General features: G+C 36.1%; 1 long non-coding RNA gene across 1 annotated transcript; it reads right to left on the bottom strand.

Moving 5' to 3' along the window:
• Positions 1 to 7,097: 7,097 nt before the first annotated feature.
• On the bottom strand, positions 7,098 to 22,900 carry LOC140501588 (uncharacterized). Its single transcript, XR_011966257.1, has 2 exons — positions 22,740 to 22,900; positions 7,098 to 18,368 (listed from the first exon to the last, which is right to left on the bottom strand). It is a non-coding gene; the product is annotated as an uncharacterized lncRNA (long non-coding RNA).
• Between the last annotated feature and the right edge of the window lie 1,069 nt (positions 22,901 to 23,969).

Raw genomic sequence — 23,969 nt, 5'->3', positions numbered from 1 at the left:
TCTCTGTCTTTCTGTCTCTGTCTCTGTCTCTGTCTCTGTCTCTGTCTCTGTCTCTGTCTCTCTCTCTCTCTGTCTCTGTCTCTCTCTCGTTGCTAGATTTCCTTTGAAGCCAGAGCCTCAGACCTCCTTAGAACATGTTAACAAGTTCCTCAGCAGTGAGGGGGCAGCTCAGAATTTCAACAATGGAACCCAGGCAGTTGTCAGACACATATAAACTCTTTCATTTTCTTGCTTTACAACTGGCTATCTGATTTCTGTTCAGTAAGGGATTTAACTTTTTTCTCCTCAGAGCTACTCTACTAAGCTCTGATAGGCCCCTAGTACAATGAAAAGTATCCTCCACATCCCTTTCTCTGCATCTGCTTTTGTTGGTGGTACAGACTGGAGTGACAGGATGACATGTGCACGTAAACTACTTGATTCAGTCTGAAATTATCCTGCGAATTATGGCATATCTCACCAGGGCTATCATGTTATTTAGTCTGCCAGTAGTTTATCTTTACCTTTTCACTGTTTATATAAAACATTTTTATTAGAACAATGTATAATATTAATAAAAATGAAATAAAGTGATAATGAAGTAAATAAAACCTATCTTCAATGTTATACTTGGTAAATTTATAATATATTTATTACATCTATTTAATACATACCAAGTAAATATGCTAACCATTACCAATATGCAATACATTTAATAGTAGAATATGACATTTCAAACTGTGTGTTTCATAGGTATCTCAAACTCAGTATGTTTAAAAAAAATACATTCTCTTTTTTCCCTCAAACCCTCCTATTTCCTGAATTTACTACTATTATCAAGGAACCACCACCCTTTCTGGCACCCTTGCTTACAATTTCAGGGTCATTTTCAGCTCCTTTAACTCACTCCACATATAAAATTCATTGCTAAATCTCATTCATGTCTCATATACTATCTTCTTTTCACTTGTCCAGCCAAATTCCTAATTCAAATTCTTGCAATTGCCTTCTGATTTTTGGTGTTTCTGCCTCAAGTCTCTCTCAATTTCCTTCTGTTCTCTAGTCAGCCACCAAGGCAATTTTTCTAAAGTATGTTCATTCATCCATCATGTCTGACTCCTTATAACACCCCCCTTTTTTGGAAAATATTGAAGTAGTTTGCTCTTTCCTTCTCAGATAAGGCACTAAGGCAAACAGGGTTAAATGACTTGCCCAGGGTCACACAACTAATCTGAGGTCAGATTTGAACTCAGGAAGATGAGTCTTGAGTTCAGGCACATCACTCTATCCTTTGTGGCAACAAGCTGCCCGTAAGTATTGGTTGAACGTATAAACTCTCCATGTCATCCTTACCCCAACTCAGTGAGCTCCAGTGGCTCCTTATTACCTCTGTATCAAATACAAACTCCTCTATTTGAAATTTCAATCAATCAGTTATTCATTAAGTGACTTTTAATACTGACATACAAGTATAAAGAATGAAACCATTGAAACTCATAGTGATTTTATCCTCTAGGATGAAAAATACACATGCAAACACATGAACTATATATACATATATGTATACACACAGAGATAATAAATAGAAATATAATAATATATATTATATAACATATAGATATTCTATAATAATATATAATAGAAATATAATAAAAATGATAAATAGAAATATTAACATAATAGTTTGGAAGGAAGAAGGTAGGGGAATCAGAAAAGACTTCATTCATAAAATGGTGTCAGAGCTACATCTTAAGGAAAGGAAAATAGACTCTGAGACAAAAATACAGAAGGAATACATTCCTGTCATTGAGGACTGCAAAGCATGGAGATGAGAGATGGAGTGTGTTATGTGAGGAATAGCGAGAAGGCCAGTGACTTCATTACAGGAGGAATAGTATTAAATAAAGACAGAAAGATTGACTGGGGTGAGGTTGTGTGAAACTTTGAAGTCTAAACAGAGAAATTTATATTTTATCCCAGTTGCAAAAGGAAGCCAACTAGAGTTGGTTGAGTAGGGGAATCAAATGGTCAGTCGTGTGCTTCTTGAAAGTTACCTTATTAGCAGTGTGTAGAACAGACCCATGAGGTGTAAGACTTGGTCCATGGAGACCAATTAGGAAGCAATTGAAAGAATCTTAGGAGGAAAGTGAGGCAAAGTTGACATAAAATGGTAGCTGTGTGAATGGAGATAAAGGGTGACATTTAAAGCTCTTGTGAGGGTAGAAGTGTTAAGATATGGCAACTGACCAAACATATGGAATCACAACTTGGCCTCTTCCTGTTTTTCCAGTTTTTTTGTATTTCATACTCTCCCCTCCCTGCATTTTGTTAGCTACAGCCAGCTACACTGGTCTAATTGTAGTTCTCAAATGGGACACCTCATCCTCCTCACCTGTTCATTTTCACTGACTATTTCTTATTCTTGGAATGTTCTTCCTCATCACCTCTGAACTTTTGATTTCTTTGGCTTCCTGCAAGACTTAGCTCAAGTTTTACCTTCTGTATGATGCCTTGTCTGGTCTCTCCAGTAGCTAGTGCTTTTGTTCTGAGATTGCCTTCTGTCTATTCATACATATTTTGTATTTACCTGGTTATTTACATGTTGTCTTCCCCTGTTATGGTTTATGTTCCCTCATAGCAGGAGCTGTTTTTGCCTTTCTTTGTATATTTAGCTCTTAGTGCAGTGCTTGGCATATATTATTTGCTTAACAGATGTTCTTTCTTTGATATAAACTGTGTGCAGAATTGTTTAGAGACAGAATGGAATACCTTAGGTAAAATTTGGATAAACTATGTCCCTAGAAAGCACCTAGAATGCACGGCTATGGTTAATGAAGACTTAGAAAAAAATTAATGATGATACAAAGCACAGGTAATATTTTTACCAGTACTGCTTCTCAAAAGAGAAAGGCATATTTGGAAAGTCAACAGCTGGCTGAGGCGCCATCTGAAAATGGGATTTGAATTTCTGGATGATAAATTAATATACAACAATGATGGACTCTTGGTAAGGAGTGGAGTACTTATAATAAGGACTGACTTTTTTTCTTGAACTTTGTGAATCAGATTAAGAAACCTTTATACCAAAGAGGGACATAGAGAAAACTGTCCACAAATAGGTTTGATAAAATACTGGAAAAATATCAGAGAAGGAATAGTAGAAAAATAAGTTCTGTAATTCGAAAGTGCTGGACACAATAGATTCACCAGAAGAAAAAGAACATTGGATTGTAAATATAAATTCACAAAGTGTGTGTAGCAAATGGACTGAACTAGAAATCCTAAGGCAAGGAAGCAAATTTAACCTCATATATATCACCAAGATTTGGGGTATTGACTTATGACTGAGGTTTTGTTTTTAAAGTGAATACCTTATTCAAAAAGAAGATAATAAAGGAGTTAGATATTGTTGTATGTTAAGGATACCTCACATTAGTTGTAAGGAAATAAAGAGACCTGAGAGGAATCACATGGTGGAAAGCATTTGAGTGAGAATCAATAGAGTAGAAACAGAGCTAAAATTATTGGTAAATACTACAGACTACTTGATTTTATGGCAGGGGAGGGCAACCTGTGTTTACATTGGTATAGGGAGCTCCTCATGGACAAACTCCTTTTGTCAGTATGGATGGGCACCTGCTCTAAAGTGTATAGACTTGGAGAGTCTCCTAGGGCACTGAGAGGTTCAGTGACTTGTCCAGAGTCATGCAGTCAATCTGTGTCAAAGGCTGGAGCCGAACCCCAATATTCTTGACTTGAAGTCAATACACTAAGCAGCTTTTCTAAACATCTATGAATGAATGCAACATAATGGTGGAGATCTCAAAGAACTACATCGAAAACACTAAAGCTCAGAATGAACTGAGGCTGGTGGTTAATTCTAATCATAACAAAGGCTTTTTTAGATATGTTCAGGATAGTATGTATGATAGATATATGTATGTGAAGAATAGAAGGGATAGGACAGCTGCTAGGGGTGCATGTGATGATAATAACAGGTGACAACAAGGGGACTTTTTACTCATTTTTTATGTTACTTCTGTCTTCTTGATATTTGGACCTAGAAGGACAGAACAAAAGTTGCAAAGATAGAGTGGAAGCCCCCTGAAAATTATGAAATTGTTAGTCAGCAGTTAATTGTCATCAATAGTTCAAGTCGTCAAAATGATTTTAAATCATATCTGAAGGAACTAAAAGATCTGGATGAAGGGTTCTACAGTACTGGAAAGGGGGGATGTCTTGATTTTAAGAAAAGGAAAAGGGAGAGTTTGAGTTCTAGAAGAGAAACAAAATTCTAGAAGTCTCAAAAAATAGTTTTGAGTGTTTAGAAAGATGAACAGCAATTATTGAATGCCAGTGTGGCTTCAGGACCAAGTCAAACCAGAATAACCTAATTTATTTTTTATTTTGAAAATTTAATAGACTTTTAGACCCAGGAAATGGTTATAGGCACAACATATTTAGATTCTAGGATGCAATGCCTGGAAATAGGATGGAAAGCTGCAGGCTAGGTGAGAGTAGCACAGTAAGATTAATTTGGAGCTAGGTGAATGACTACCCACAAAGTAGCCATTAATGATTTGATAACAGTTTGGAAGGAAGTGCCTAATAGAATACTTCAAGCATCTGTCCTTGGCTCTTTGCTGTTAGCTTTTTTTCATTCATGACATAAATGTCAATATAGGTGATGTGCTTGTTAAATTTACAAATGACCCATTGCTCAAGAAATAGCTAATCAGTCCACTGGATAACAGAATTCAGCTTTAGAAAGATCTCAACAGTGGCCAAACCTGATAAGAAAATAATTTAAGAGGTATAAGTGTCAAGAGGGGAGAAAAACTTAGTGATATTTAAAGAAGTTCAAAAATGGAAATAAGGGACAGCAAGTTTCCATTTCAGTAGAATTCAAGAAGAGATTTCTTGACCACTTATTTGAGACATAGTGGGCAGAATTTATTAACTGGTTAGAGATTGATTGTGACTTCTTTTGTCCCTTCCAACTCAAGTCTCTGTTTTCATGTAGTGAGTTCACCTTCAGTAAAGGAGTTTAAACAGCAGCTTGGTGCGTACTTGTTGAAAACATTCATGACTTGCATAAAGGTTGGATAAAGTGATCAATAAGGTGCCTTCTGAATATTGAATTCAGTGTTTTACTATGTTATTTCATTGAAGTCAAAGACAAATGACCAATGAAGCAAATGACCATGTGTTTGAATTATTTTAAAAATAAGCTTTTGTCTTTTTAAAATATCATCATTATTATCCTCAGTATTCATCCCCTACTTCTCTCAGAAAGCCATTTCATTTAACAAATGGTATTTTTAAAGAGGGAAAATATCAGCACAGCTGGTGCATACATTGGAAAAGTCTAAAAATATTCAATGTATAAAACCGTAAACTTATCTCCTTCATTTAGGGAAAGTTGAATGTGTACTCTCATATCTCTTTATTTGAGTCCTGCTGGATCTTTCTAATATTGTTACATTCATTCACTTTTGAAATTTTTTTTGGTATTCTTTTCATTTCCATTGTTGTAGTTACTTTTGGCTCTGTTTACTACACTCTGAATTAGTTCATATAGATCTTACCATGCTTCTCAATATTCATCACACACATCATTTCATATAGTACAGTAATATGCCATTATATTAATGTACCACAATTGTTTTAGACATTCCCCAATCAACAGACACCTACTTGGTTTCCAATATTTTACTATTATAAAAGTGCTGTTAGAACTCTTTTGGTGTATATGAGGACTTCTTATTGCTGACTTCCTTGCAAGCAATATCAAATAGAAAAATGACAGATCCATTTCACAGTTTCACCAACAATGGGTGTGTGATTGTCCTTCATTGCTGAAGAAGACCATGCTGTCAGAGAAATAATGACATGACTTACACTTGAGTTTGTTTTGAGTGAGGGAGGACTGTGCAGGTCACCAGCCTCACTTCTCCTCCAGAGCCATCTGAATCCAATGACCAGATATTCATCACAATGACTGGAGATGACCCAGGATGAGGCAAGTGGGGTTAAGTGACTTGCCCAAGGTCACAAAGCTAGTGAGTGTCAAGTGTCTGAGGTGAGATTTGAACTCAGGTCCTCCTGACTCCTGCACTGGTGTTCTATCCACTGCACCACCTAGCTACCCAAAAACAATGGGTACCTATCATTTGACATACCCTCCAATATCAACTATTGCAATTTTTATCATCTTTTGTTAATTTTCAGAGGGTAAGGTGAAACCTCAGGGGTTGTTTTTACTTGTATTTCTCTTATTAGTGGCTTTAAGCATTCTTTCATATAGTCATGAATAGTTTGCAATTCTTTTGAGAACTGTTTACATCCTTTGATTATCTATATTTTGGAGAATAGTTATTAGTCATATGTTTATCAATTGGTTATATTTCTTAGATATCAAATCTTTATCAGAAAATTTGATTAAAAAGTATTTTCTCATACAACCACTTTCATTCATGGTCTAGATTTAATTTTGTCTGTGCAGAAGCCTTTTGGTTTCATATAATCAAAGTTATCTATTTTATATTTTGAAACTGCTTCTATCTCTTGTTTGGATATGAATATATCTTCTACCCATTGTTGTTAGAGGTATATGATCAGTTTCTCTTCTATTTTGTTTTTGGTATGATCTTTAATATTAAGGTGATATATTCATTTATAATATATTGTAAAATATGGATCTAAGCCTAATTTCTGACAAACTGCTTTCCAAATTTGCTGATAGTTTTTATCAAGTAAAGAGATTTTTCCTAAGTGATTTGTATTTTCCACTTTATTAAACACTACATCAATCAGTTCAATTGTTTCCAATTCTTCCTTGCTTAGCTTCTTCTGTTAATTTATCTCTCTATTTTTAACCAATATCAGTTGGTTTTGATAACTACTGCTTGATAATGCAGCTTGAGGATTGGAAGTGCTTTTCTTCCTTCATCCCTACTTCTTTTCATCCTTTCCCTTAATATTCTAGATCTTTCATTTTTCCAAATGAATTTTATTATTTTTCAAGTTTTATTGGCATAGCATTAAACGGGTAAAATAACTTCAATAGTATTGTCATGTTTATTATATTAGCATGGTCTAGTCAGAAGCACTGGATATTTCTTCAGTTATTTAATTTGTTTCCTATTTCTTTAAGGATTTTGTAATTGAATCTATACAAGTCTTTGGGAGATTGGTCCTCAGATATTTTAATGCATTTTGGAATGAGACTTTCCTTTATATTGTTGCTTCTTCAGGTTTATTGTTACCATATGGAAATGCTGTTGGTCTTTGAGGGTTTTTTTTAAGACTTCAACTTGTCTGAAATTATTATTTGCCTCAATTAATATATTTTCTGATTGCCTGGATTATTATTATTTTTTTTACATTGGAAAGACTTATCTTTGTGAGTTTAAATCTGGCCTCAAACTCTCACCAGCTATTGATCCTGGGCAAGCCACTTATCCTTGTTTGCCTTAATTCCTTATTTGTAAAATGAGCTGGAGAAAGAAATGGTAAACCACTGTAGTATCATTTCCAAGAAAACCCCAAAATGAGGTCACAAAGAGTAGGACATGACTAAAATAACTGAACAACAACATAATTTTAAAAAGGTCTTTCCATGTCTCTACTTTGCAGAGTTTTTAGTGCAAAAGAATGATTTAATTTGTCAAAGATTTTTTCTGCATATGTATTGTGGTTTTGGATATTTTGGTTTTTAATATGATTAATTATGTTAATAGTTTTACTGATGTTGAATCATCCTTGCATCTCTGGTATAAATCCCACTTGGTCATAATGAATCATTTCTTGAACAAATTGCTGTAGTCTGACAGAATCCTATTTAAAAAAATTCTGACAGTATTCATTAATGATATTTGTCTAAAGTGTTCCTTCTGTATATTTGTCAAACATAAGGATTGTGGTAAGGTTTCTCAGTTTTTCAGAATAATTTGTGAAGCATGGGTACTGCTTTTTAAAAGTTTGGTAGAATTCTTCCGTGAATCCATAAGGACAAGGAGAACCCCTTTCCCCCTATAACTTCCTCATATATATTTTGGTAGTTTCTTTATATCTAAATCTATTTCATTCTCTAAATTTGGGTTATTTAAGATCTCTATCTGGTTTTATGGTACTTTGGGTATTTTATATTTTGAAGGTATTCCTCTATTTCTTTTGTGTTCTTATTTTTTGTAACTGCCTGATACACTCTAGCTGTTCTTTTTATTTGTTCTGCATTTGCTATAATATCACCTTGCTCATTTGCTATGCTATATTGATTTGATTTTCTGCTCTTTTTAAAAATCAGATTGTTAATTTTATTGGTGTTTTCAAAGAATCATCTTTTAGTTTTACTTATCATTTCAATGGGTTTTTTCTATAATTTATCTATTTTTCCTCAAATTTTTAATATCTTATTTTTGTGCTTATTTTGAATTTGCTTATTTGTGGGCTTTCTAATATGTAATGCATCTTTAGTCAATTAAACTTCTTTTCTATGCTGTTAATGTTTGGAGGGTTGTGATTCTTCCCTTAAGGATTGCTTTAACTGTATGTTAGAAATTTTGTATGTTGTTTCACAATTGTCATTTTCTTTTAAGTAATTAGTAATCATTTCAATGATTTATTGTTTGATCCAATAATTATTTAAGATTTCATTGTTAATTCTCCTTTTGGGTTTGCATTTTTTGTGTGGTTCATGAAACAACGGATATTTTTTATTGCGTTGTGGTCTGTTAATGATACAGTAACTTTTTGCCCATTTACATTTGTTTGTAACATCTCTGTGTCCCAACAGAGGGATTTTTTGTAAAAGTTATAGGGGGTGCTACAAAATACATAATTTTTCAGTCTCATTTAGAAAATGCCACAATAATTTTAACTTTGCTTTCTCCAGCACTAAGTTCAGTTTCATATTTTCTCTTTTGTGTATTTTTCTGTTAGATTTATTGAAAACAGGGAGGAATATTAAAGTTTTCTGTCACTATTGTGTTACTGTCTACGTCTTCTTTTAGCACAGTTAGTGTTTCCTCTATGAATGTGGATTCTAAGGTGTTTGGAACATGTAAGTTTATTACAATATTGTTTTTTTCTTATGGTTCTTTTCAGTATAATGTAGTTTTTTATTTATCCCTTTTATTTTTTAAAAGTTTCTTTTTGCTTTGTAAGATGATTGCAATTCTTGGTTTTTCTTTTTTTTTTTTTTGAAGTCATTTGATGCACAACAATATTTTTCCTATCCCCTACATTTTATTTTGCATATGTCTTTGTTTTTTAAATGTGTTTCTTGTAAGCAGTAGATTGTACTTGCAGATTGTAAAATTTTGTTTTCTCACCCAATTTATTACTTTATTTCATTTAATTTTCTATTTAATTCATCCACACTTAAAGTTATCTGTTATATTTTCATTTTCTTCCATTTATTTCTAACTTTTTGAATTACGATTTTCCACTCTTCAAATATAAACACAGTGCTATATTCTTTCTATGACTTTAGCTTATTTTTTTTAAATGTAGCCCTATTTTTCACTGGCTCTCTTGCTACCCCTCTTCCCAATTGTTACCCACTTCCTTTTTGGGTTTTGTTTACTGGTTTTATATTCATTCTTGTTTTTAATCTTGTTATTTCATTCTTCTCCTTCCCCACACCCACTCAAATAGATTTTTACTCATTTTTCTAATTTTTAACCTGTCCTGTTCATTAGTTTTTATATTTAATTTTTTGTGCCCCTTTCCTCTCTTTCTGTGCACTCCAGATCAGCTTTTCTTTTTTTTTTTTTTTTTTCAGAGTCGAACAAGGGTTGAGCTTTATTTCAGGGATTCAGTTACAAGTGCAGGGGATAGGGGGAAGGAGAGAGATATCTCCCAAAGAGGCAAAGATCTACAATAAGGGCTTAGGAATAAAAGTGTAAGTGGGGAGAGAGGGGGAGGGGGGAGAAAGAGAGAGGAAAGTGAGGAGCCTAGTAAGCTCACACGTGGTCCTTCGCCCAAGAGACTTTTTCAGGCTTTCCTGAACCTACTTAAGCCCTTTGCCCGTAGTTTACATATCAATATCGAGCCTGTTAGGAGACAACAGGTGTGCCCAATCCGGGACGACCTCGAGGGCAGGGAGACTCCACCCATCACGTATCTCCCGGGGAGAGGCGGAAATACCCGAGCTAGCCAAGCTAGCTCAGTCTGACCTTCTCGAATCCCCGCTGTTCATGGAGGGCCTCGTAAGACTCTAAGATTTAGAAGTCCCACTTTTACCCGCCCGAGACCGTCCACACGGAATTGAACTTCCAATCCTCACATTCCCCTTCTTTGTTTTGCACGGAGCGCACCTGGCTCTAGAGTAAACAGCGGTTGGAGGCTTAAGTGGGTTAGGAAGGCCTTTAGCATATGGGCACCTCACAACAAAAACTGCATTCACATGGAAGTCTGCAGCTAGCACAGCTGACAAAGAGAGGCATAAAATAAAACAAAGATGAAACTAAATGGCTGAGTTACAACAGGGGAAGTGCAATCAACTAATCCCAAAGCATTTTTTAAGAGGAGCAGTTAGTGCTGGCGCCTTACACATCACCACCCCCTCAGTCATGCAAATGGATCTCAACGGTCAAGCCTGAATGGCCAAGCCTGTGGTATTCAGGCGAAAAGTTGGTCACCCCTTCCCCCCCCAATGTCCTGGGTTTGTGATATCAAAGTCCTCCTTCAGCCGCTGAAAAAAGATGCCTAGATGGAATGGGCAGCAATGTTGGGATGAATGCTGCTTCCTCTCTGGGCAGCAGGGTTAAAGCTGTTAGCAGCAGACTCAGGTGGTGCATGATCCTTCTCCGGGGTCTCCGGGCTCTCGGCCTCCTGCGTCTCCGTCGCCTCCGACCTCGGTTCCCACTTACGGATCCTTCTAATGGGAATCCACGCATTCCTTTTTCAGATCAGCTTTTCTTAATCTGTGAGTTGGGACCTCATATAGAGTGGCATGATTAAATGTGGGGATCATGAAGAATTTGACAACAGTAAGAGTCTTCTGAACATGCAATTACCTAAAATTAATTCCAAATCAAATGTATAATGAATCTGTGGTGTTTATGGCAGTTTTCCTTTATTGCATCACACACCTTTTACAGCAGCCTTCTTCTGACACTCAACATGTTCCCTTTGCTCTGTGCATGCCACCCTACCACATACCACCGACAAAAGCTGCTAGAAACACTTCAGCTCAGATTTGAGATTATTGTATGTTATGAATCATAGTATTTTTACTGCACACACAAAGTTTTCTGCTTTCACAGAAACATAAGTTTAATTATGGAAAATAAAAATTTTAATATTTTTCTACCATCATTCCTCAGCATGCAAGTATCAAATTAATGTATCTTTGAATTATATTATGTTAGAATGTTTGATTTTTTAAAAAAAATGCTAACTCCTTTCACAGAAAAATAAGTGTTACATTGCAGCAAGAAAAAGTCCTTTAATAATATTTCTTCACTATGACCATTGTATATGTGTGAATATCAGGTTTTTAAAAATTAAGCACAAACACATGTAATTTCATAAACTAAACCTAGTATTTATTTGAGAAACTATTAGCAATATTTATTGATATTTTAGGAAAAAATATTTTTCAGCTATGAATAGGTGGCTAAATTTATACAAAAATAGAAAAAATATTGATGACTATGTGACAGTCTTTGCTATCAAATTGTAATACATCTAGATTGACAAGAAAAAGATAATATTTTGAATCATTTTTGCAATGTATTTACTTCTAATAATGATGATAGTGTGGAAAAACCTCTTTGCTTAATTTATAATGAAGATTTGGCTGTGGAGAACATGAAACCACCCAAACTGAAACAACATCTTAATATCAAGCATGCAGCACACTGCAAAAAACTAAAGGAATATTTTGAATAACTTTTGAAATTGTCAAATAAAGAAAAACAATGTTTTGAGAAATGTTGCTGTCAACAAAAAGTATTTACTTGCAGCTAATGAAACTTATTTAATTGCAAAAACTAATAAAGCTCTACATGATAAGAGAACATCTCCTATTACCAGCTGCTATTAAAATGTCAGAAATAGTTCATAGGAAAAAGTATGGGGATGAAATTTATAAAATTCCTTTATCAAATGATACTCTTTCTAAAACAATTTCTGAAATTAGTAATGACCAATTCCAATAGCTTATTACAGATGTCATTGCAGCCCCAAATTTTCAATTCAATTAGATGATACATCTGATATTTCTAACATGTCACAGTTGTTACTTTATATAAGACATGTTTATGAAGGAAGTGTTCATGAAGAATTATTGTTTTGTCACCCTTTGGAAGGACACATAAGAAGGGAAGACATATGTCACAAAGTCAAATTTTTCGTAAATCAAGGTTTATAGTGGAAAAATGACTTTGGAATCTGTACAGATGGTGCTAGAACAACGATGGGCAATAATGTTGGATTTGTAGCAAAAATTAAAGATGGTGGCAATGAACATTTCACTCTTCCTCACTGAAAAAGCCATCAGGAGGCACTTGCAGCCAAAAATGCAGACAGATGTTGTGCTTCAAGATACTATCAAAATCATTAACTTCATTAAAAGCCATGCCTTTAATAATTATTTATTTTCAAATCTTTAGAAAGACATGGACTCCAACTAAAAAAACTTATTATGACATGCAGAGGTTAGGTGGCTCTCAGGAGAGTGAATTTTATACAGATTATTGAAATTGAAATTGAAAAATGAAGTTATATTTTTGACTGAGCAGAATCCAATTTTGTTATTTTTTCATAAAGATTTATGACTTTCAAAACTGTGTTATTTGTGAAAAACTCAATGATTTAAGCATGGCACTTCCAGGGAAAAAATTTAGCATGTTTATGTTAAAAATTAAAATTGAAAATTTTGCTAAAAAAGTTACCATATGGAAGCATAGAGTGGAAAATGGTTCTTTAGAAATGTTTACACCTACGTATGATTTTATAGTTGAAAACAACCTTCCCAAAGATTTGATTGTTAAGAGTTATAACTGATCATCTGAAGTGGTTGGAGACACAGTTTCAGAAATACTCTCCTTCAAATTTTGATTCTGAAAAACTAAGTTGGGTTCACAAACCATACTCAATTGGAATAAAAAAGTCAGTCACCTAACATTAAAAGTTCAAGAAGAATTTGCCAAGTTATTAAGTGACACAGGTGTAGAAATTGAGTTTCCTAAAAAAAAAAAAATGTTAAATGAATTTTGGCTTGGGATTAGAACAGAATTTCCAACCATTTCTGACATGATCCTAAACATAATTCTGAAATTTTGTGTTAGATATTTCATGTGAAGCAGTATTCTCATCGTTGATGATTATAAAATCAAAATATCAATCAATTCTGAAAAATATTAAAGATGCTCTAAATCCTGCAGTATCCAATATTCTGCCAAGATTTAATTCTTTTTGTAAAAATAAACACATCATCTCATTAGCATGCAAATTTGCTTTCATCTTTAATAAATAATAAAATTAGATGTATACCAAAGAATTGTTTCGAAATAAATTTCCTTATGATTTATTCCAATAAATGTTTGATTTGTATACTGACTTCATATATCTACATACCTAGAGTTGCACAAAACTTTTTCAAGTGAAAAGGTCAAGTGGAAAAACTTTAAGAATCCCTTCTCTACATTGTCATTTTCTGGTCCATGACCTTTATAATCCCTCTCTGTTCTCTGTATTCCTCATGAAATCAAAACTTTCAAGATATCTATTCTGGGCTCTCCCCTCTAGGCAGTTTCTCCTACTGACTTTTAAATTTCACTCCTTGGATTCATTCCCCTTTCCATTGTGCTTAACTCACTCTAGTGGTGACAGAGGAGATATTGTCTCCCTGGGAAAACCTCTATCCGCCCATCCCACTCCTTATAAATCACCACTGATTTATATTCGTCCCCTTGCCCAATTTGCCTTGAAATCTCTTCCCTGAGTCCATGTCCTCACACTAACTCCATGTGCCAATTTTACCCAGGAGTTCCAACTGTTACTCTCCCATAATATGATGAGTCTTTTCAAGCGTTAGATCCCCCATACCACACCCAGCTCAAGGTCTTTCAGACAATCTCTCTCTTTATAGCAGCATTTATCAGTGGAAACTTCTTCCATTACCAAAAAAGGTCTCTCTCCTTTTCTCTTTTTTCAACCTTTTCCCCCTCCTCTCCTGCTCATCTATTGTCTTTTCCTCTTGTGAGACCATAGGGTTCATCTTCCCCTCATTGCTAAGCCTTGATTTGAACCTAACACATCCCACACTTTTCTCTATCTCCCTGCTACTCTTGGACTTTCATAATATTCCCCCATTTTGTAATATAGTTTCACCCCCCCCAATAAAACATAAAATCATTGATTCACCTTGATTTAAGGCAAGGTATTGTCATAATGTCCATAAGATGCCAGGCCCACAATGTCCATAGTGCCTTGGCCCGTGTTTTGGTTGTTCTTCAGTAATTTCAGGAACATCCAATTCTTTGTGACCCCATGGACCCCTGTCCATGGGGTTTTCATGGCTAAATTACTTGAGTGTTTTGCCTTCTCTAATGGATCACCTTTTTGACAAGGCAATGATCCATGGACAAACAGAGATTAGGTGGTTTGCTGATGGTCACACAGCTAGAAAGTTTCTGAGGCTGAATTTGAATTCAGTTCTTTTTGACTCCAAGCCCAGCACTCTATCCACTGTGTAACCTAAATGCCTCAGATCTACCACTTTACTGTTATCTCCATCTGACTTTCACTTCACCATTGTCTCTGGGTACATTTAGAAGAAAGACTCTTACTGGTCTTTCTGTTGTAACTCTGCTGCTTCTGCTCTCGACTCTTATTCAGTTATTGTTGTGCTGTACCTCTCCTACACTTCTGTTTCTGGAACATTTGAGAAGCAAACAATCTCTTCAAGTATGGTTTTTTCTAAGAATGCTTCAAACACCTCTTCATGATAGAATACACTACTCCTTTCTTTTATATTTGAATTCACATTTTCAGGCTAGGTCATGTTGGACTGTTACCTAAACTCAGTTGTTCTTGGGAATACATTATTTCTTTCCCTCCTGCATTTTCTGGTGGGTGTAGAATATTTTGTTTTCTTCAAAATTCCTTTTTTTTTATATTTGAAGATCTTTTTCCTGTTTGCTTGCAGAAATTGTTATTTCTGAATTGAGTTGTTAAATTTAATCACTCTGTGTCTTGGAGTTTATAGAGTATGTTTTTTTTTTCTGAAAGTGATCTGTGAATTCTTTTAAATGACATTTTATTTTCTAAATTCAGAAGTTTTGAATAACTCTCTAACATTATTCCTTGCATCACATTTTCAGGTTTCTCTCCTGTGTTTTTCTGGGAAACCAATGACCCTTGGGATGATTTTATAGATCAGAATGTTTTGGTGTTTTGATGAAGGTATTTTCTTTGAATTTTTTTTTTTTTTTGCTTTCCTTCTTCTAGATTGTTCTTCACTTATATGTATTTGCATTCTTGACTTGTTGTTTTCTTTTTTGTTTCTTGGGTTAGACTTGCTATCACAGATTCAATTTTTTTTATTCTTTCCATTATTTCTCTATGTTCATAAACTTGGTTCTCATAATTCTAATTTGTTTTATAAGTCACTCAGGAACAGCATGTTGTGGTTCCATGTTCTCAAGTTCCCAAAGTATTCTTTGTCTCATGAAGCACTGGATGATTTTCTTTTGTTTTACATTATTTTTTTATTCGTAGATGCCTGAACTTGTTTTCTAAATGTGGAAGCCATATTCCCTTTTGCTTGTAACATTTGACGTGTTGATATATCTGATTATGTTTAAGACATTTTGAGTTTCCATCTTCCTCAGATCTTCGATAATTTCATGATCTCCCCCCACCCCTTGTTTTATCATTACTCTCTTTCTGTCTCCATCCTCTCTGATGGTGGTTTGAATGGTGGCAGAATCTCTCAAGCATCTCAGCCTGCTCCCATGCTGAGTAGTTCAGTTTCACTATCCTAGTTATTTGCCACAAGTGACTATTTTTGGGGGGAGATGAACTGAATGCAATTGGATGTTGAGCTCTTTCCCTCTTTCCCTCCTAAGTGGAGTGCTGCATAAGCCTCCACATGTGGTATTCTGCCCTGTTATCCTATCCAACTTTCTCTGTTGATCCAACTGCTGTTGTACCAGCAGTTCAGAGAGCTGCTCCACTTAGTGCGATGGGGTTGATTTCTATAGTTTGAGTCTTCAAGACTCTGAGAAAAGGTTGGGATGCATTGTGGGGTTAAGTGCTCTTTCAAGCCTGTATATATATTCTGCCTTTTTTTTTTCTATTCAGCCACTCTCTTGCAGAAATCTGTGCAGCAAAGAATGCTGCCTCTATGATGCTGGCTGTATATTTGTGGCCCTAGCAAATGTCTAAAGTCTGAAGCCTGAATCTCCATACTACCAAAAAGGAGGGAGATGAATGTGTGAGGTTGGGTTTTGCGACAAGTCCATTTTGGGGGTCCTTGGGTCAGCTAGTGTAGACTCTCTCTGCTATTATGGTAAGTAGGGAGATGCTATTCAGTGAGTTCAAGGTAAGTGTCAATTCATTTTTTTTTAACTTCTTATGCACTGGAGATGTCCTATGCCATGGAGACAGCTGAAATTGCTTTATCTTTGCTGCATAATTTCTTTTTCTGGTTTTTTTTTTTTTTTGGAGAGATCTGAGAAGTTATAGGAATCAGAGAAAGTTTCTAGTCCTCCACCTTATTGATCACATATGAATCAATCCATACATTTAAAATTTTGTATTTTAATTGTACACATATTGCATTTTAAGGCAGGAACTGAGATTCATTCAACACTTTCCTTCCCTGCCACCTGTAATTAGGGCCAACTTGATTATATACCTGGTAAAGTTTATCTCCTGCATCCTATTACTTTTCCTTTCATCCCCTCATTTGATCCCTTTCTGTAAGTAGAAAAGGATCTAGTAAGTCACTAGAAACTTATTGTGAATTAAGTATTAACCTTCACAAGGGAAAAAGAGACCTCGAAGGAATGATTCTAGTGGGAGTTGGACTTTATGACCTCTAAGGTTTTTTCTAATTCTAAGATTCCACAATGCTGAGTCCACAAGATTTGGCTATTACATAATGAAATTGTCTCCTCTGTAGCTCTTATAGAATTAGCCTTCTGGCTCTATGTTATTACTTAAAACTTTTCTATTTCAGATAGACACTGCAAACTCTAGGTGGGAAAAAATATCTTTTAACTGGAAATATCTTCTTTTTAAAGTCAAGAGATTTTCTACTCTGGTTTTTTTTTTTTTTTTTTTGGTTTACTACATCTATCTATAAAACCAACCTTTCTTATAATTCATAAGGTCTTTCTCACTCTTTTACTCAACAAATATTTATTGAGTATCTACTATGTTTAGGGTGTGTAGGGGTATTCAGGGAAGACTAGTACCTCTAGTGTGAGGGCTGCCAAGCCCTTTTCAGGGCTGCTTTTCTACATTTGGTGTCCACCTGAATCATTCAACTCTCAGCTGTGGTGCCAAGAAGTTGTAGAATGGGCAATGGCCACACCCTGTCAAACCATTTCAGCAGATAGACTAAACCAGGCTGAGGGTAATCTAAAGGTCTCAACTCTTCACTGAGTTCGGAGGGGTCTACCCCAAGCATGCGATGACTTCCCCCAATGGAATGGGCAGATGAGAACAATTCGTTCCAATGGCAATGAAGGTGGCTGAAGCAGTTGCTATGGATTGCTTAGAACTTGGTTATACATCAAAGATGGCAAAGTCATTCACTTCACCCTGAACCATCACTAATTGTCTTGACTTTTTTCTTGCCACTGGATTTCAATGACTGGCAAAAAAAAGTGAGGCTAAGGACTTTGCACAACTCTACCTCACTTAAATCCAATTCATGTGTGAGTCAAAGGACATCACTCATATCATTTTTTACCATTTTTCCTAACTCAAAGTCCTGTGGTAACAGGCAATTGGAGAAGTAGTAGGTGTAGATATACTGGGAGCTGTAGTCACAACCCTGTGCACAGGTGGCTCAGGCTATAGGGTCATTTTCTTACTGTGCTGAAGCAGTAATAGGAGTTGTCAGTCCCCTGGGTGTCTGAGCAGGCTTTTTTAAGGACCACACTGCTTATATCCTGGTGTGAAGAAGAGGCTAGCAAAGGTGCCTTAAAATTGTCTACTTTACTCAGTCTTGGCCTACTTGCATTGGCAGGCAGGAATCCTACCTTGCTGTTGAAAAACACACAAAACTTTTGCAAAGATGATTCCACTCACCATAAGTACATGAAATGTGAATATGATTGTGGACAACATGATATCCAATAGATCTGAAAGATGCTCTTGTTGTGAGAGAATTCAGCAAGTATCGCATCCAAGTAGCAGCCCTGAGTGAAATAACATTGGAAAATGAAGGCCAGCTTACCGAAGTCAGAGCTGCATATATATATATTTTTTCTAAAGTGGCTGCAGTGATGGGGAGTGCCAAGAAGCTAGTATAGATTTTAATAATAAAAACTAATCTAGTCAACAAACTTGTATGCCTACCAAAAAGAGTGAATGACAAACTCATGACAATGTGCTTGACGCTTGCAGTGAAGCACCATGCCACCATCATCAGTGCATATGCTCCCACCATGATGACCTTGATGAGGTCAAAGAAAAATTTTATGAAGACCTAGGGACTCTGATCACCAATGTGCCAATAGGGGACAAAATTATAATTTTGGGTGGCTTTAATGCCAAACTAGGCACAGACTATCAGACATGGCAAGGAGTCATTGAGAGGAATGAGTCATAAAAAGCAACAGCAACAGTCATTTACTACTGAAGATTTGTCTTTCATGACTTTCTCATCACCAACACTGTCTTTCGTTTACCTAAATGCAATAAAACTCCATGTATGTATCCTCACATTGACATTTAATAGACTATGTCATTGTAAGAAGAAGAGACAGGATGTGAGTGATGAAGGCAATGTGTGGCACAGAGTGCTGGACAGATCATAGACTTATCCTCTCTAAGTTAAATATTCACATTCAACAGATATAGCAAGACAACTACTAGAAGACTTATTGCCAATAGATTAGAGTGCTTCTATGAGTGTGAACAGTTTGTTGCTAATTTGGATGGAAAGACAATCTAACACACTGTTGCCAATAGTTGAGCAGAAAAGGAGGGGGTAGCTTTCAGAGATTTAGTATATAGAATTTCATTTACTCATCTGGTCCAGATCACTCACAAACATCAAGATTGGTTTAATGAAAATGATGAGGAAATTCAGGAACTCCCAAATGAAAAATGAGAACTCCACAGGGTTTACTAGCAAGATAGTTCATCCATCTCTAAGAATGTAGCATTTAATTTCATTAAGGATAAACACAAGTGAAACTTAAGAGAGATGCAGGATTCTTGGCTTGGTTAAGAAAGCATATGAAATTCAGTTTTACACTGATAGGAAGAATTAAAAGTGTTTCTATGAAGCCAAGAAAGTTCTTTATGGGTTAAAGACACCTGGGGCATCTCAGCTACTCAATGCTAGTGGAGCCACATTGATTAGTGATAAGGACACGATCCTAGAGAGATGGGATGAATACTTCTATAGTGTTTTTAATAGATAGTCATCAATCAATGCTGAAGCCATTGACTGTTTACCTCAGTTTGATGTCAATCACTCCCTAGCTGAAGTTCCAACTAAAGAAGAGGTTTTGAATTCATTAGACTCATCTCACATGGCAAAGTACCTGGTGATAATTCTATTTCATCCAAGATTTATAGGATTGGGGTTCCATAGCTCATAAAAAAGTTAAAATAAATTTTATGGGCTATATAACAAAAGGATGTTATCTTCCAGGATTTCAAGGAGATCTCCATTGTTCATCTTTGTAAAGGAAAGGGAATTAGGTTGTCCTGTGACAATTACAGGGAGAAGGTCTCTCTCTTAGTCATTACCAGCAAGATGCTTTCACCTGGAAGGTGGTCATCTACCTGAGAAGCCAATATGACTTCAGAAAGGGTTGAGGAATGATCCATATAGTGTTTGCTGCTTGACAACTCCAAGAGAAATGCAAGGGGCAGAACAGAGGTCTATACACATTTGTAGATCTAATGAAGGCCTCTGACACTATCTGTTGTGCAGACTTATGGAAACTTATAGCAAAATTTGGCTGCCTGGAGAAGTTCATCAGTGTCGTATGTCAGTTTCATGATGGCATACTTGCTCAGGTTCTGGATAATGGACTATACTCTTATGCTTTCCCAGTCATCAGAGTGAAACAGGTCTGCGTGCTTGTTCCCATGCTTTTTGGCATGATATTTTCTGTAGTATTGTCAAATGCCTTCAAAGAGGATGAAAGTGATATCAAGGTCAGCTACTGCACTGATGGTAAAGTATTTAACTTGAAAAAGCTACAAGCCAAGACTGAGGCAGAGCAAGAGTTGTGGCGCATTACTTTTTGTTTACAGATGATTGTGCTCTCAAGAAGCCTTTGAGGCTGAGCTGCATCAAACTATGGACCAGGATGAGGTTCTGGGAAGATGGTGGAAGGTCAGAAAATTTCAGTCCCTCCAGATTTCCCCCACAAATGAAATAAAATAACATCTCAGGGAGAACATAGAACAGTAAAAATAAATGAGTAGGGGCAGAACAGTGGTTCTCCTGGGACAATCAGAGATCTGAAGAAAAATCCCAGGACAAGGTTGGGTCCCTATGAAGAATAAACACCTCCAGGCTAGTCCCACTTAAACAACAGGGAGGCAAGCCCTGGGCTTAGCTAGGTTGGGAGGTAGCCTCAACACCAGGCACAGGAACTTTTTACCCCTGGAACAGTAAGGAGAGTTGGACATCTGAGCTGGGGAAGATCAAGGGAGCCATGCTGACAAGGAACTCCAAACCCAGCTGTTCTGTGAAGACATGGCCCTAGACAAGAAGGAACATACCTAGTGAGTGCAGAAGGAGTGGGGTGGGGTGCTATTGTCTGTGGGCACTTACAGGAGGCTGGAGGTCATGGTTTTGGTTCCAGGCCAGAAGGGAGACCTGAAGGAAGATCTGAGGCCAGAGACACCATCTCACATACTGTAAGACTAGAAATCCTAAAAATAAGCTGCTACAAATTTAAAAAAAAAATGAACAGGCAAAGGAGAAAGAATTCAACCATAGAGTTACTATTGGGAATGAAGAAGACTGGAGTTCATCTTCAGAGGAGGATAAAAGAAATCCTCTTCTACCCTAAAGAGTAATTTTAAATGGTCATCTGCCCCACAAAATTCATAGAAGAACTTTAAAAAGACTTTCAAATCAAATAAGAAAGATTGAGGAAAAACAGCAACAAACAAAAAGAACCATCCAAGAAAACAAGAATGTTATGAAAAGAAAGTTGATGAATTTTAAGGAGGAAAATTACTCCTTGGAAAGTAGAAGAGGGCAAGGAGAGGCCAGCAAAGTTATAAGAGATCAAGAAATAATTAAACAAAATATAAAGAATGAAAAAATAGAAGAGAATGCTATATATCTCATAAGAAAAACAACTAATCTGGAGAACAGATAAAGAAGAGAAAATACAAGAATAATTGGACTATTTGAAAGCTATGATTACAAAAAGAATCTTGATACAGTAATACAAGAAATAATTAAAGAAAATTTCCCTGAAGCATTAGAACAAGAGGGTAAAGTAGAAATAGAAAAAAAAAATCACTGATCACCATCTGCAAGAGAAAACCTACAGGAATATCATAGCCAAATTCCAAAACCCCCAGCTCAAGAACAAAATATTATGAGTAACAAGAAAAAAAAACAGTTTATATATGGCAGTATCACAATTAAAATCATACAAGACCTAGCAGTAGCAACACTAAAAGATTGCAGGTCTTAGAACTTTATATATCGAAGAGCAAAAGAACTGGGATTCAAGCCAAAAATATCATACCCAGCAAAGCTAAGCATAATTCTAATGAAAAAAGGATATTTAATGAATTGTCAGACTTTCAGGAGTTTGTTAAAAGAAAAATAAAACCCTGAACTTAATAGAAGATTTGACATACAAGAGCCAACAGAAATATGATACACACTGAAGACTGATTACAAAGGACTCAATAAGGATAAACTTCTTACCTGTTATTAGGGAAAATGTAAAATGTATGTCTAAGATTGCTATTAGCAATTAGGTAGTTTACAAGAAAGATTGGGGTACAGATGAGTATGATATGACTTCAAAAAGTAGAACTGTCCAAGGACAGTTAAAAGAGTAATTATCTTATACAAATGAGGTGCCAGAGGAAAAACCAAAGCAGAGGAATCAAATGAGGGAGGAGGGCAGGTAATTCTGCAAGTTTACTTTCATCAGGAATGGATTCAAGAGGGAACAATACATATATATTTAGAAGAGTATAAAAGTATTCAGTTCACGAAGAAATAAAATGCTAAGGGGATAAGGAAGGGGGAGAGGATAAGGGAGGGATCTTTAGAGGGGAAGGTGAGAGAATAGGTTAAAGGGCAGTATAGTAGGGTGTTTAGGTTAATAGGAATAAGAAAATAAGGGAAATAAGGGAGGGATCCTTTGAAGGTGGGAAAAAGGGGGAGAAAAGAACAAAGTAAAAAGTACACAGCAGTGAACAAAATCTTGACTGATTCTCTGCTGCCTGTGCTAATTTTGGCCTAACAATTAACTCCAAGAAAACACAGGTTCTCCCCCAGCTAGCTACATCTCCAATCGGCTACAACAAGTAGAAAACTTTTGAATTCTGTGGATAAGTTCACTTACCTTGGCAGTGTACTTTCCAGGGATGTACACATAGATGATGAGGCTGATGCATGAATTGCCAGAGCTAGGTCAGTGTTTGGGAGACTCTGAAGGAAAATATGGGAAAGAAAAGATTTTAGATTGCCTACCAGACTAAAGGTCTATAGAGCTATTGTACTGTGTGTGCCTGTGAAACCTGGACAGTAATACCAGTACTATACTAGGAAACTAAATACATTGTCTTAGGAAGATTTTGAAGATCACCTAGCAAGATAAGGTACTGAACACTGAGGTCTTTCTCAAGCTGAACTACAAAGCATTCAAACTCTGTGACAGAGAACATAACTCTGATGGGCTAGCCATGTTGTTTGAATGCCTGACATACCTTTATCTAAAAGACTGTTTAACAGAGAACTTACACAAGGCAAGTACTCACATGGTGGTCAGAAGTGATACAATGAGACTCTCAAGGTCTTTCTGAAGAACTTTGGAACTGATTGTGAGAAAAGGGAGAAACATACGCAGGATCATCCAGCATGGCATGCTTTCATCAAAGAAGGCACTGTGCTCTATAGGTGAAGACCAATTTGAAGACATCTCCATTCCAAATGATTATATGGACTATTTGTGCCTGACCTATGGTAGAGCCTTCTGACCTTGTATTTTCCTGATCATTCACAGTCAGAAACACTGTACTTGATTCCAACAGTGATGCCATTTTGGTCCTCTGTGAGAATGAAGGACAGTAATCGACCAACCATGTTTAGGCACTATATTAGTTGATATGGGGGATAACAAGACATAATTTGAGCCCTCAAGGACTTTAAGCCTAGTGGTTGATAAAAGCATGTACCCAAGTTGCCCCACTTTGAGGGGCAAACAAGGAAATATAGTAGACTGGGGAAAGAGACATCAGTGTTTGGCACATGGAAGCCACTTAAAAAATGCTTGCTGATTAATCCTGTCTGAAGTTACCAGGGAAGATTTTTATGGAGCTAATAGCATTTAAACTGAACCTCAAAAGATGAGCCTTATTTTGAAAGAGATGGAAGGGGAGATCAATCCAGATGGAAGGAACAATATAAGAAAAGACAGATAGAAAGGTGGAAATTACAAGCAGATAGTGGCAAAACTTACAGCTTGGATGGAGAGTAGGATATATGTAACACAATCGTGGAAAATAAATCTGCAAGTGTAGATTAGGGAGATACTGTGGAAGGGCTTGAATGAGATGGTGAGAAATTTAGACTC

This window comes from Notamacropus eugenii, chromosome 4, assembly GCF_028372415.1.
Source record: "Notamacropus eugenii isolate mMacEug1 chromosome 4, mMacEug1.pri_v2, whole genome shotgun sequence".
Taxonomy (NCBI): Eukaryota; Metazoa; Chordata; class Mammalia; order Diprotodontia; family Macropodidae; genus Notamacropus; species Notamacropus eugenii.
This window is presented reverse-complemented; position numbering and strand designations above follow the sequence as displayed.